The sequence below is a fragment of the Haliaeetus leucocephalus genome, unplaced genomic scaffold (assembly GCF_000737465.1).
Source record: "Haliaeetus leucocephalus isolate CR32 unplaced genomic scaffold, Haliaeetus_leucocephalus-4.0 Scaffold339, whole genome shotgun sequence".
NCBI classification, from domain to species: domain Eukaryota; kingdom Metazoa; phylum Chordata; class Aves; order Accipitriformes; family Accipitridae; genus Haliaeetus; species Haliaeetus leucocephalus.
In genome coordinates this window covers 17097403-17110912 of record NW_010972775.1, presented here as the reverse complement: position 1 = coordinate 17110912, position 13510 = coordinate 17097403, and positions in this window count along the sequence as shown.

The following is a 13510-nucleotide window of genomic DNA, read 5'->3' as shown; positions in this document are numbered from 1 at the left end:
GCGGAGCGCCCGCCCCGCCGGCGGCCCTGGGCCCTGCTGCCGCCCCCCTCCCCAGGCCCACCTGGCCGGGGGCGTCCCCAGCTCCACCCCGCCTCGTTTCAGCCTTGACCCCGCTCGGTCTGGGCGCCGCCTTCCCTTCTAGCCCACGGTTCGGAAATCTCTTCATACCTCAGCCTGCCCAAGGCGCCCCTCGCCAGCCCGCACCGAGCTACCGTGAGGCTCAGCCCCCCGCACTTGGCCTCTGTAAGAACCCCTCGCTTAACGGCCCAGCTCGCTATGGCACCCTCTGCTGCCATTCCCACAAAAAGCACCTCTCTTCTCGTGAGCCCTTGCCCTTGATAGGTGGCAGCCCGGCTTGGGCCCTGGCACAGCCCACCCACCAGCCAGGCCGGGGCACCGGCCCCAATTCACCACAAAAAGTGGTGCCACAAACGCTTGGCTCGCTCGACCCGAGTACAGCCAACTGCCCTGGGCTTCCTCCGCATTGTACACGCTCAACCTGCTACTAAGCCCTGCTGCTGGAAAGAGCCAGAGCGACGGCATCACTTGCCCTTCTGCAGCGTCAATCCCAGTCCTCATTAGTACGTCTCAAAAACACCACAGACACCCAAACAAAACTAGGTATCCTACTTTTTTTTAGCCAACACCATAGAAACTGCCTCGTATGCCAACCTCACCAGGACACTGTCTCCTATTTTGACTACTGCCATGGAAACCACTTCAGATACCAGCACGATAGAGGAGCATCCCCCTCATTCTTGGTCACTGTCATACATGCCTGTCCCCAGCTAGTCAGTTATGATGTTGCTCTGCAAGAGGCACACCCAATAAACAAGGCAGAACAGCATAATTAGTATTTACATACTTCAGCAGCCACTTTGAATGATATGCATGCCTTTCTCCTATTTGCACAGCTTGCTCCATTAATAGCAAAGAGAAAGGTGTCTCATTCCTTTTTTGTATAATAATGTGGATAGTTATGGCAGCCATTAAACCAACAATGCTCAAAAAGATTATGGAAGGTCTGAGGAGCTAGTCTGGCACTTGAAATCATGTAGTTGGGACTTCAGCAGTGCTCTCCCGAGCTGGGTCCTGGAAAAGCCAGAAGTAGCTGGTAAGCTGAAAAGAATCGCTCACTAATGTCCCTGAGGAGAAATTATTTTGACCCGAGAGATGTATTTGCTTTCAAAATACAGAGAAAAGCCAGGCCTCCTTGTATAGGGTAGCAGAGGAGGAACACACAAATCTACTGGCTTGTAGACAGTGGTGGTAAGGTGGTTACCATCTTCAAAGAAGGGATGGTGGTGGCCTGCATAAAGGTACTACAGCATGGGAGCCTCCAGCCAAGGAATCAACAGTGGAGCAAAACAGCAAATACTGCTTATCACTGGAAAAGGGCAAAAGGCCTTTTTTTGTTTTTTTTTTTTTTCTCCACAAGAATAAGAATGGAAGTTCTGGTCTACAGAGACTATGAAGAGCAGGAAGCCTGTTCTGCAACTTCATTACCATTCAGATTCTTGCAAAGGCTAATATTCTTGCTCTCAGTGGAGCTACTCGCGTGTAACTGTATGTAAAGGTGTTTGCATGGACAGAACCCAGATGCTGTCCTCCTTGGAAAACTACCAACAGTGAAGAAAGGGGACAGGCAGCCAAGGATAAGGCAGGAACTAGATAAAAGTAGGGCACAGCAAAAGCACTTCAACTTATGTCAGCATTTTCAGCCAACACTGCAAGGTATGACTTTACAGCAAGGACCAAGATTAGAAGTTTAGTGTACCATTTCCAGCCTTTCTACTGTTTCTTCCCAGAATACAAGTACATTTCTAGAAAAATATATAAAGTATGATCACTTGTAATAACCACATGAAAGGAAGAAAAGAGATCAGGCATTCAAGACTTAATTGCACTTTGTAATAGTGTGATTATAGCCAGAAGAGTAAGACTGTAACTGAACAAGACCTAACCTGTATGCTCAAACTGTTATCTGATTTTCTCTAACTATACCAGACTGTCTAGTATAATAGACTATTCTTCTTTAAAAAAAATTCATGTATATTTAGAGATAGAAATGTTTTTGAAAGTCACTTGCTGTATTGCTGCTACATGTAACCAAAAAATTATTGGAAGTCTAATATCATCATTAAATATATTCAGTGCTGCTCTTTTGCTTCCTGGCCACCAAGGCCTAAAGCAGCTCCAAAAAAGCTTACACAAGTATCCATTACCTCTTCTGTTTCTTGGCTTCAAGAGAGTTGTATGTATGTGAACTTAAGTACAGTCACTCTCTCCAGAGCCATAGCACTTGTCTGACAACTTTGCTGTTCATGTACTGATAACAGTCTATCTGTTTGCATTCTTCTTTCCTAATGAAACAGTAGAACAACACTAGTCTCCTTTTTCACATTTTTATCTCCCATGGTCGGCTCTGTATAATCACAAAATTCTCATTCCTACTGCCTCTGCAGTTACCCCATTTTTTCCCCCTTCTAAATTCAGGCATTTCTACACAAATGTAAATTCCTCCATATGTTTTTTTTCTTCTCTTTTAGATTACCTGCTTTCTTGCTTTGTGTATCATCAGACCAAATACTTCAGCCATGGTTTATGAACAACATGTCTGATAATAATGAGACAACTTAATATTTCCATTACTAATTTGGGAACTATTTTCTGAGACTGCATCTGCGGCTAGAATTCCAGATGGAGGCACACAGCCTCACTTTCTGATACTCACCCAAACTATTTTCTTCTACAACCTTTTTTCCTTCCCCCCAGCTCCCATGCAGATTGTTATTATCCCTTAGGGACAACATGCAAAAACACACTAGTTTCACAGGGCAGTGTCCCTTCCCTGCCTGCCCCAACATGCCCTTTGTACCAGAGGATACCAAAAGATTGGTGAAGAAGCTTGTTCTTTGTGATACATGAGGTGCAAAAGTAGCATACAGCTCTTTGAAGACACAAATATAATGGGAAGGCCAGAGATCTGACACCGATATTTGACAAAATGGTTAAGTATTGCATCTGCCTTCTGAAGTGGAAAACAGGAGTCTAAACAAGATTGAGATGTGTAACGTCACTGAACTTTTCTTCAACCAAAACTCTATCACTTTTCAGGAGAAATCAATAACAATTTTCTAGGCCCTAAACCAAACATAATAGTTTGGATTATTTTGATAGAGAATATGCAAACAGGATATCAGATGCCCTTTGAACACAGCAAGCTGTTTTGTGGTAGGCATTTAACTTCCTGCAAACTGGGTGTTCACAGAAATTGTCACTTTTTCCTGAATAAAGTATAGTCCTATTTTCTGTTTTTGTATGTAACCTGTAATATCTTACTAAAACAATCAATCTGCCTTTTTTTTTTTCCTTGTGTTTCCTTCCTCAGTAATTCACTATTAAAATCACAATAATTGTCCAGGCAGATACAAATTACCTTCTATCACACTCCTGAAAACCTAGGATTTTGGAGCAGCATGCACAAAGATGCTGTAAGAGTATGGCTATGCCTGCACTGCTGTCGTCTGTGGGCTTCTCATAGCAGTGACAGAGTAACATCGACAGAAATGTAAATAAAGACAAAGTTCTTCTAAGCATGGAACCAACTTCCCTGTATGACTGGTGAAGATGATTATGGTATATTGATCCTAGCTAAAGCTTTTTGCTACTGTCACAAGACAAGCAATAACACCAGCAGCAAGGATAAAAACCAATTCTAGCAATCAGCTTGTGCTATTCATTCTGCTCTGAGTCTGGAACTGGAATTCAAATCCAGACTTTTGTTCCAGCCTGTAATGAATAATTGCAAACACATCGACACACATAGAGATAGAGAGAACTTTTACATACGCCCTTTTTGTTTCTAGGATTTAACACTGAAAACTAAGATTATGTTAATATGGTGGTTTTGCTAGCACTTTTATGGTGCTCATGTTTAGAATGATGAACCTTGTGAGCAGAAAGAAAAAGATTTATTACCATGAATAATTAGAAACAAATTCTTATCAGTGTCATAAACATATGGTAAAGAAAAAAAATATCTTTCAGTCTGCTAAGCCAAACTCCAGTGCTTTTTTGTTTTATTCAAAATGAAGCAATTTTAACCAAGATTCAGCTCTTTTATTCCTGTTTTCAAAGAAAAATAAGTTATCAATAAAATGTATAAAGACGTAATGGAAGTGGGAAATGGAACCAATATCTTTTGTGGGTTTTAAGTGTCTTTCCTAAGCAAATTTTTAACTTGCTGGTCACAATGCATCAAAGAATCAGTATGGTTTCTGTACACGTGATCTTGTGGCCTGAGCTCAAATGCTAGATCTAAGAGCTCCTGAACAACCTACCCACCTTGCTATTTCAGTTTTGCATGAGTTCCTGTATACAATAAGGCAAATAAAAGACCAGTAACTGTTGTCTAGTGAGAGGATTCATTATTGTGCTTTATATTAACTTGACTTGAGAAATCAAGTCCACTTTTCTTAAGGAGGTTTGAAACTTGAAGATCTTTGTTATTATCAGAGATCATCTTCAAATTATCCCTTGTTGCCGTCTTAACTATAAGAAATAGTAACCATCTCAGTCAAGGTACTTATGCTGTATTTGGTCAACACTCAGCATACAGCGATTGCCTTAAATGCCAATCTTAGAGGTATAAGAAAAGTGGGAAAGATACAGTAGCACTTATTTTGATGAAATCTTATGACAGTATAAAACTCTAGATTGTTTTGAACTTAAAGAACTTGGGTGATTTTTTAATAATATGTTTAATTGCTTCTTAAAGTAAGCCACTGGATCTTGGAAGAACAAAGCTGTTTCTTTACCCCTTTTTCTTCACCCCTGCTACTTGTACAAAACGATCTTTTTTTTTTTTTTTAAGGTCAGCTTTTAGGTAACAAACTACTCTGCTTAGCTTGGCAAACTTTTATAAGACAACTAGGACACAGCAGAAAAAATACCGACTGACCATCTTGTCTGTACTTACTTAGACACTAGAATTTATACAAGTGCTAACAAGCTGTTACATGTCTCCTTACACGAAAAAGAATGATGCAACTTTGCTTATTACTGAAATCACCTTTGAAAGCAAATCAAACTAATATGCACCTTCCCAGGAACTTTAAATACCTATAGGTACAGCATGCACATTGTGTGACTTGACTTACACACTTTAACTCCTCTGTACTGATGAAGTTTGCTGCTTGGAAACTTGCAGGACTGGAAACATGCAAGGATTAGACATATTGGTAGGGTTTTAAATCCCTTTAAAATGTAGAAGCTGCAAACAGCTTGCTTTATCTTACCCTTCTGGCTCTAAGTACAGTCTGTGGAATCATAGGAGCATTCTGCTGAGCTGGGAGATGGTCATTATTTTATCAAGAGCCTGTTAAAAAAAAAAAAAAAAAAGAGAGACGCATTGGCCAGGTTGAGAGCACCATACCTGATCTTATGTTTCAATATATTGTTCTCCCATTTTCCAATATATCACACAATTGTTACATAAAGAGTCAGAAAATAAGTTTATAACTTTTAATCAGAATCTTCAGAATATTTGGATTTTAAACATAGCCATGAAATAATACATTTTTAGATGATCTAGACAATGAAATTAATAATAATTTAGGGGTTGTTTTAAACTTAGATAATTTGAAATTCTAGCATGATTACTTCCTTGTGCAGATTTAAAGTTCATTTTCCAAAGGCATTCATCTGTCCATCCTTGAAATTTATTTGCTGCAAACATGAGCCAGTAAAGCTTGATTGCTCAAGTATTTGAGGAATATGATCAGAAAAGGGAACACAGACTTAGCACAAATATGTGTTTACACTTCAAAATCAAGGACAAAAAATACCCCAACTGTAAGCTCTAATTCTTATTTTTTACTAACTCTCCATTTGAGTTCTAGTGGAGACTTTGGAAAGTTTAGATGACAAGAATAACAAGTATACTTTCTCGGTAAATCTCCTTGGAAGATTGGAGGCAAAGGGCTTCATACTAGCCTTGCAAACATGATGAATTTCACTCAAATCGAACAAGATGAATTACAGCTACTCTAGAATGAAAAGAAAAACAACCCAGGCCTCCAAAACCACAAGTATAGAACTGGGATTTTTATTTCAAGCAAATTTCAAGCCTGCTTCCAACGATCTTCATTCTTGTCTCTTGTGTGCAGGTAGCACCGTAGTGCGTTTTATTGATTGCTATATAATTGTTGACAAAATGATGCATTATTCAGCAAATTGCCACATGCGGTGAAAAGAAGCCAGCCTTTTTTCTGAAATCTTACAAGCATATACTTTATTTTACAGACAGTCTGACGAAGCACTGAATCACCCTCTTGTAATGTACCATATACATAAAAGAGAAGACCCCTTATATTTGTAGTTCAAAACAAACTTCTTCATATTTGTCAGTACTTGTTAGATGTGGGGTCCAATCAATTTTTGATATAGTGATACTTATATCAGGGACACACTTGGATTAGAATGTCACCTGAACAGAAATAGCTTCTGTGTCAGACTGATGTTTCCCATGAGCTTTTATATTTTCTTCCTACAGTCAATTCACTATAAACTGGCTCTGGCCAGAGCTTTATCCAGCTAGGAGAGCTCATCAGCCTAGGGACTGGAGCAGTTTTGTGCATGTCAGGCATGTCATCCATCTAAACTCCAGAATTGCCAGGTTTAACTGTTGCAGGCAACAGATTTGCATGCTGAAACAAATAGTCTTTCTCTCTGACCAAGCCATTAATGGCGATAATCTTGTCTCAGCTTGAAATCATTCACAGTGTATTTTTTTAATATATATTTAGTCAAAGATTAGTGTTAGAAGGTGAGCTGGTGAGAAAATGTAAGCAGCCCAAGAAAACACTGTTGGTACAGTGCTGTCACAAAATGAGGTCAATGGCTTTTTGTACAATTAAAGCAGCAGAGGGAATGCAACACATCTTGAGCGAGACATCCACAGCACTTCATTGCTGTCTGAAAAATCTGACTGCAACTTCCATTGCAATTTCATCCTGTGGAAGACCTGAACAAGGTTCTATGTGCCCAAAACGTGACTTGTTTTCTCCAAGATTTAATAGTGGATTTAACAAGAAGCTATTACCTCTCTTTACAAATGTATCTTATTTTAAGGTGTTAGAAACATTTAATTTAGTGACAAAAGCTGAGATTTTTGTGTCTTCTTAAGACCCATGTGTTTGGAGTAACAAGTTATGTGCCTGTGCCTTTAATTCAGCACTGAGTAATTACATTTAGGTCAGTGGAATCACTCCAGGTTTTCCTTGGTGTGTCTAAACCGAATGTTGTCCTAAGGATTTAGAAGCATATGAAGTGAATTTAGGAATGAACATTTATGTCAGTACTTGGAAAATGTAACTGAAATGAACTAACCCAGTCCGTAAGAGGGAAAGAGAACATAAAAGCAGAAGTGTAAATTTCAAAAGTAAGAGCAAGCATGTAGTTTTGCACGTGCAGGTATAATTTCCTCACCATTCTTTGTATTTTCCCCAATATTTATTTTTCTTGCCTATTTCATTAATAATGGCAAAAGGAATAATACAAATTAAATTGTGCTAAGTACTTCACCTCTTATTCATCTCCTTCAGCATACCTTTAAAACCTTTCCATAAAACAGAATATTGACTATCAAGAGACAAAATGTTAGATTTAAGTAGAAGCAAATAGGTCAAAATAAAATGCATTTAATTGGGAAACTATCTAAAATTTTATTGTAACAAGACACACGTTACTGGTATTAAGCAGTACATTTGAACACTCCGACCTAGTGTATAAGATAAAGGAGATCACAGAAGACTTTGGAGGAAAAAGATGTATGGGGAACACAAGTTTGTATGTGTAGGGGATAAAGACAAATGCTTGGATAATTTAGAATCATAACACGAACAAAAGTGAAACACTGGGACTTTAATAGCTGCCTTTTTTTCTTCAACTCCAATTATTAAGATATTTTGCTCCTGGCTAGCATATCAGGTGCCGATAGTGAATATTCTGGGACAGTACTTTTGCTGCATGAATGAAAACAGTTCTGTTCAAAAGATTAATAAAGGATTATCTTTTTTTATATATATATATACACACACACTAAAGATAATGAAAATTGGAATGAAAAATGAAGTTGAAATCTACTCAAGTGACGTTAATAAAATGGAATTAAGTTTAGGAGAAAATGTAACCTAATTAAGAGGTTCAGAAAGGCACATTAGTATATGCTGGAAAAGTAATTTTTATATATGAAAGCTATTTTATGCTTTATATTATTATAATACACAGTCTTACACGAACAAATCAAAGATGTGCATGAGCTTCATACTAGAGCTCCGTGCTAGATGTATTGCTGGTCATTGCTGCACACTGCATTCAAGTTACAGCTGACCTGTAACCTTAGCAGAGTACAAAAGGGCAATCAAGAAAATAAGGATCTTGAGGTGGCAAAAAGGTTTCTTTACATTGCTTTTCTGCAATGAAGGAATCACCCTCTCAGAGAAATCTTTGCAGTGACAGGCTTGAAAAGGAGACACTCTTTTGGACCCAGAGCAAGGAGATCAAAGACCCTGCAAAATTCAACTGTGGCTAACATGGAGGAACCTGACTTACTCTTGGCTTTAAATATGACTAATACTTTTTTGCACTCCTAGTTTGGATTTGAATATCGTGGCTAGAAGTTATCAAGTCTTTTTGTGAGCAGCTGAAATAACAAGGCCTGCTTTCCTGATAGTTGGCAGTCGCACACCCAACTAGCACTGCATTGCTGAAGCATCCCGGCTTTGCCATATTCAGGCAGAGGCTGTGATACTTCTGAGCTATACATTACTGACCAGTCAACTGGCACATAGATACTGATTGCTTGGTCAGCAAGGAAAGCAGAAGAGATAGCCTTTGCACTCATTTTGTAGTTTGTTCTTTAGCAGAAGCACTAATTTGCCTCTGTAACTTGCAGCCTCCCCCAAAGTACAGAAACTCTGGAACTGAAATTTGTTGAAACTGAACATCAGATCAAAAGCTCAAGGCCTCTAACAGCATGATTTCATAAGCCCTGCCTCCTTAAGAAGCCAGGATAAAAATACAGCTACATGAAAAATAAATGAGCAGCTTTTCCTGACTCTGAAACCAGAAAATAATGACACGAAACCAAAATCAAATGCAATAATATCAGTTGTATTCCCAAACGCCAGGATTAATGCTCCCTCTCCCAGCTCCCAGAGACTTGTTAAACAAATGAGCCTTATAATGTATTTTGCAAGTGAAAGATCCCGGAGTGGAGAAAGTAAACTCTAACATCAAAGACCCTTAACAAAAATGCTGTTCCTTGCTCCAAGAGTTTTGCACTGAAGGACATTCAGTCGGACCTTGCTCCTGCCACAGTCAGTATTTTCTCTTGTGATCAAATGAGCAGTTCTGCAGCACTGGCGGTAGTCTGAGATTTTAGATCAAAACTAATTTCTCAATACCTGGAGGTCAAGTCAGCCCATGCAAGTAAAAAAGGGCCAGTATCGCATGTGCACAGACCAGTCAGACATATTTTTATACTAGAAACAAATACTCTATTCAAAACATACTTGATGTACTACATTTTCCCTGAACGCCTCAGCTATGCCTCTGCAACGCTGGGTGCGCAGCCATGTTATCATCCTGGTTATTCTCGCTATGGGCTTGGTGGCATTTTTGGAACCATGTTCCACCTCCAGAATTTTTTTAAGTCTCCTGGAGAGAGACCTGATTTTGGTTGCACACTGTGATTCCCTCAGGAGAACTTTTCCCCTTTTTCCTTGTTTTTGTTATTACTTTTTTACTTTAAGTTTAAAAATGAAAGCCTTTGGACTGAAAAAGGGTGAAGGTGGAACGAAAAAGCCTCTTGATTAAAACCAAGAAGAAAAACCTTACAATACAAACTCCTATGAACACAACATGTCTCCTCCTGCTGCATTAATGCTGCTTCACGAAATGGCGACTGCCTCTGTACACAGCTGCCTAAAAACACACGCCTCCTTGCAGGAAAGCAGAAATGCAACTTTTTTTTTTTTCCAGCTTTCATTTTTCTCTCTTTACATTCAGTCCCTCCGGGACTCCCGAGAGCCCTCCGCAAAGCGGTAATCTGACAAACAGAGAAGCGACAGGGAGTGCATAGAGCCCTCCTTGTGCACAGACCAGCCTTTCCCATCTGCCTTCAGCTTTTGGAAAACACCCGGGACTCTTCCCCACACCGGCGTGGGATGAGTGGGTGCATGCAGGCTGGGCTGGTAAGCGGGGCTCTGGACTCCAGCGCCCTGTGCAGTGCAAATAAATCTGCTGATTCAGCCAGTATCACCACGATCTTGCATTTCCAGAATTTTCTCCCTCCGCTTCCCAAATATAAAGGGACTTTTGTGCTAAATACTGAGCTGGAGCACTGATGGGCTCCGTGTAGGGCGCCATGTGGTATTTGGTTTCTCGCTACAGTACATGTTTTTATAATGATGGGGGAAGGGAAGGAAGGGAGCTGCTCTTACCAGCATGCCAATAATCTGTTGCAAAGGACTGGAGCTCCCAGAGCCAATTAGTCCTGAAGTTAACCATTTAACTGCTGAAAAAACTCAAGTCTCAGGCACAGACTCAGCAAGATTAGGGACAGAGAAGAACGTGTGGATACCCGGGGCACTAAGCTCAGATTTGTTCACAGATTCATTTTTCTACATTTTAGTACTAAATACTTTTGATACACAAACTGACCGCTGAAACTCCCTTAGGTCACAGCACACAAAGGTGGCACAGCTATATCCAGAACACATATACCGGACAATTTAAATAAAAGACAGATGTGTTTCAGGGTCTGTGCCAGCCTGTGGTGGAACCATGAAAGCCATCCACAGGACCTGCATTTCCAATACAGATTTCAGGTGGGTACAAGTCCCTGCCATGGGCAAACCCCTGCTGCCCACCGTGGGGTGGGAAGAGTCAGGGTGCTGCACTGGCAGGTGAGACCCAGCACCATCTCCCAGCAAGGCTGCTGCATATGGAAAAACTCCATAAGGTGGGGAAAGCTCTGAGAAAACAATGGCATAGTCTGTCTCCCTCTAAATGTGTATGTCTCCATCATCCCCAGGCTGTGCTCAGACACAGAGACATACTTTGGACCTCCCTGCACCAGTCTTGTTTTTCTAACCCCTTAACTGCATTAGAACAAGACCAAAAAAAAAAAAAGTTCTTTTTATGTTCTGCAGTTTAATTTGTCATAAACTTTTAATGCCTGAGGCAGAGTAGCTCATGGCCTGCTTTGTGCTGCTGAACAAGCCAGGGAAGAAGATGCACAGGGAATTCCCAGCCTCAGACTTTTTCCTCCAGGGGCAAGTCTGAACATGGCCAGAGAGTACAGACAAATTAGTCCTAATGCAGAGCAGCAGCAACATGCTCCCACTTGACCCGTCAGGTCAGTAAACCTATTTTTGTGCTCTTTTTTTATTCCATGATGTACCAGCGAATATGGGATCAGACTCCCAGGATGCCAGGAAGACCAGCAGTTTGCACAGCACAGTGAAGTGCCCTGACATACCAAAAGCAGGCTCTCTACCCCAGCTCATCAGCCCTAGCAAGAAGCAGAGTTTATTTGCTTGGGAAGGGCCATACTAGTGTTGCAGGTCCGCTACCAGTGCACGCAAGCACTGCAGTGTACGTGAAAGGCATATTCCTACACCACTAGCCTCCCTAATGGATGAAAATGAAGTCAAATCTCCCTGCTTGCCACGGAGAAGGCCCAGCACACGTGGAAGTTGCTTGCTGCTCCCATTGAAGGGCCACAGCAAGGCTGGCACCATAATGCATCTCACTTTCAAGCTCCAAGAAGAATTCTGACTACATTAAAGTATAACTTTACATTCAAATTAAAACCACTGTAGAGGTGGGAAAATGTATCGCTAAGAAAATAGCAGATTATTTAGGCATGTGAGCTGCCAGAGCTCTGGCAATACAAGAGCTCTCTTATTCCTGTTGCCTCCCACAGCTGCATTCACTAAATATATCCTGGGCAGAGAACTGCATTTCTCCACCCCTTTCTCAGCCCAATCAGGTTTGCACAAACACCGCCAGGCTCCCTTGGGACACGCAGTCAGGCAGCAGCAATGCCCTAGTTACAGGCATCATGAAGGACAGAAGAGACTAATAACATCTGCAACAGGGTGAAATTGTTACATCCACAGGTTATTTTGAGAGGGAGTGCATGTAGCTGATCGATATTTAACTGTTAAAAACAGGCTGGTTTGTTCTCCATAAAGATACATCCCATTTGTACATCAGGATAGGTTACTGTAAGTTATTGCCATCAGATGATCTTCAATAGCTTGTGGAAAAAAAGAACCGGTGAACTCAGAGCAAATTCAAGCAGAAGAAGAATGGCCACCTCTATTAAAAAAAAAAAATCAGCTCGTGGCAGATTTAGAGGTGAGCAGTGGTCTTCAGGGACTGGCTGGCCCACAGAGAACAATCCCAATTTTACCTTCCATCAAGTCAAGGCTCTGTGTCAAGAGCTTGTCTGTATCAGACAAGATATTGTTTGATCATGTGTCTGACTCTGTGTGTGTGGGGGGGGAACGCAAACCAAAACAACAACAATTTTGACAGGGCCAAGGTGCTTCCCCCATGATCTCCATTCTGCTCTCCACGTCTCCTATCCTCACTTTCCATCTTTTACTTGCAAGGACACATATTCTTTGGCCCTGCACAATGGAGCCTTGGTCCTAACTGCAGCCTTGAAACACTGCTGCAATCACACCAACAAAGAAGAGGAAGAACTACACCTTCTGATACAGTTAATTCTATAGTGGATCAAATTCTGGGAGAAAAAGAGTCATCTTGATGGCTTTCAAGCTGTGAGCCAGGAGCGATTTTGACCCCCCCCCCAGTCCCTGCTTCTTCCCTTCCTCACAGTTCCCTATTTCTTTAACACCTCCATCTCCTCTAGCAACAAAGCAAATTTGACAGAACCTGGTCAATTTTTTTTTCAAGCCTTCTCATTTTAAGAAGTCAGTGGGAGCAGACTATCTTGCAATCGAACCTCACAGGAGGGAGAATTAAATATCTCATGCATGACCTTAATCCGTAGGATTTTGTAGATAGTTTTTCTTGTAATCTCAATACTCGGAGCTTATCATGCATTCAAATCATATCTGTAGCCCTAGAACATTTTGCAACAAAAGGAACCCAAATTCATTTTGATATAATTATGCAGTCACTTGAGTCACATGCTTGCTGTGGAATAAATATAAATACTGAGCTTTTGGGAATAACTGGCATCGAAGTGTAAAAAAAAAAACAGGAATGAAAGCTATCTATTATATAAGGAAAAAAAGATCAGGTTTAGATGTCAAACTGCAGTAAAGGAAAATAGCACAATGTACGTATGAAAAGTCTTTTAATATCTCCTTTTTTCAATCCACAAAACATAAAAGAAAGAACCTAAACTCATACTTAAGCATCCACATAAAGTAAGGACCTTATTTTCAAAGGTAGTAGTATAATT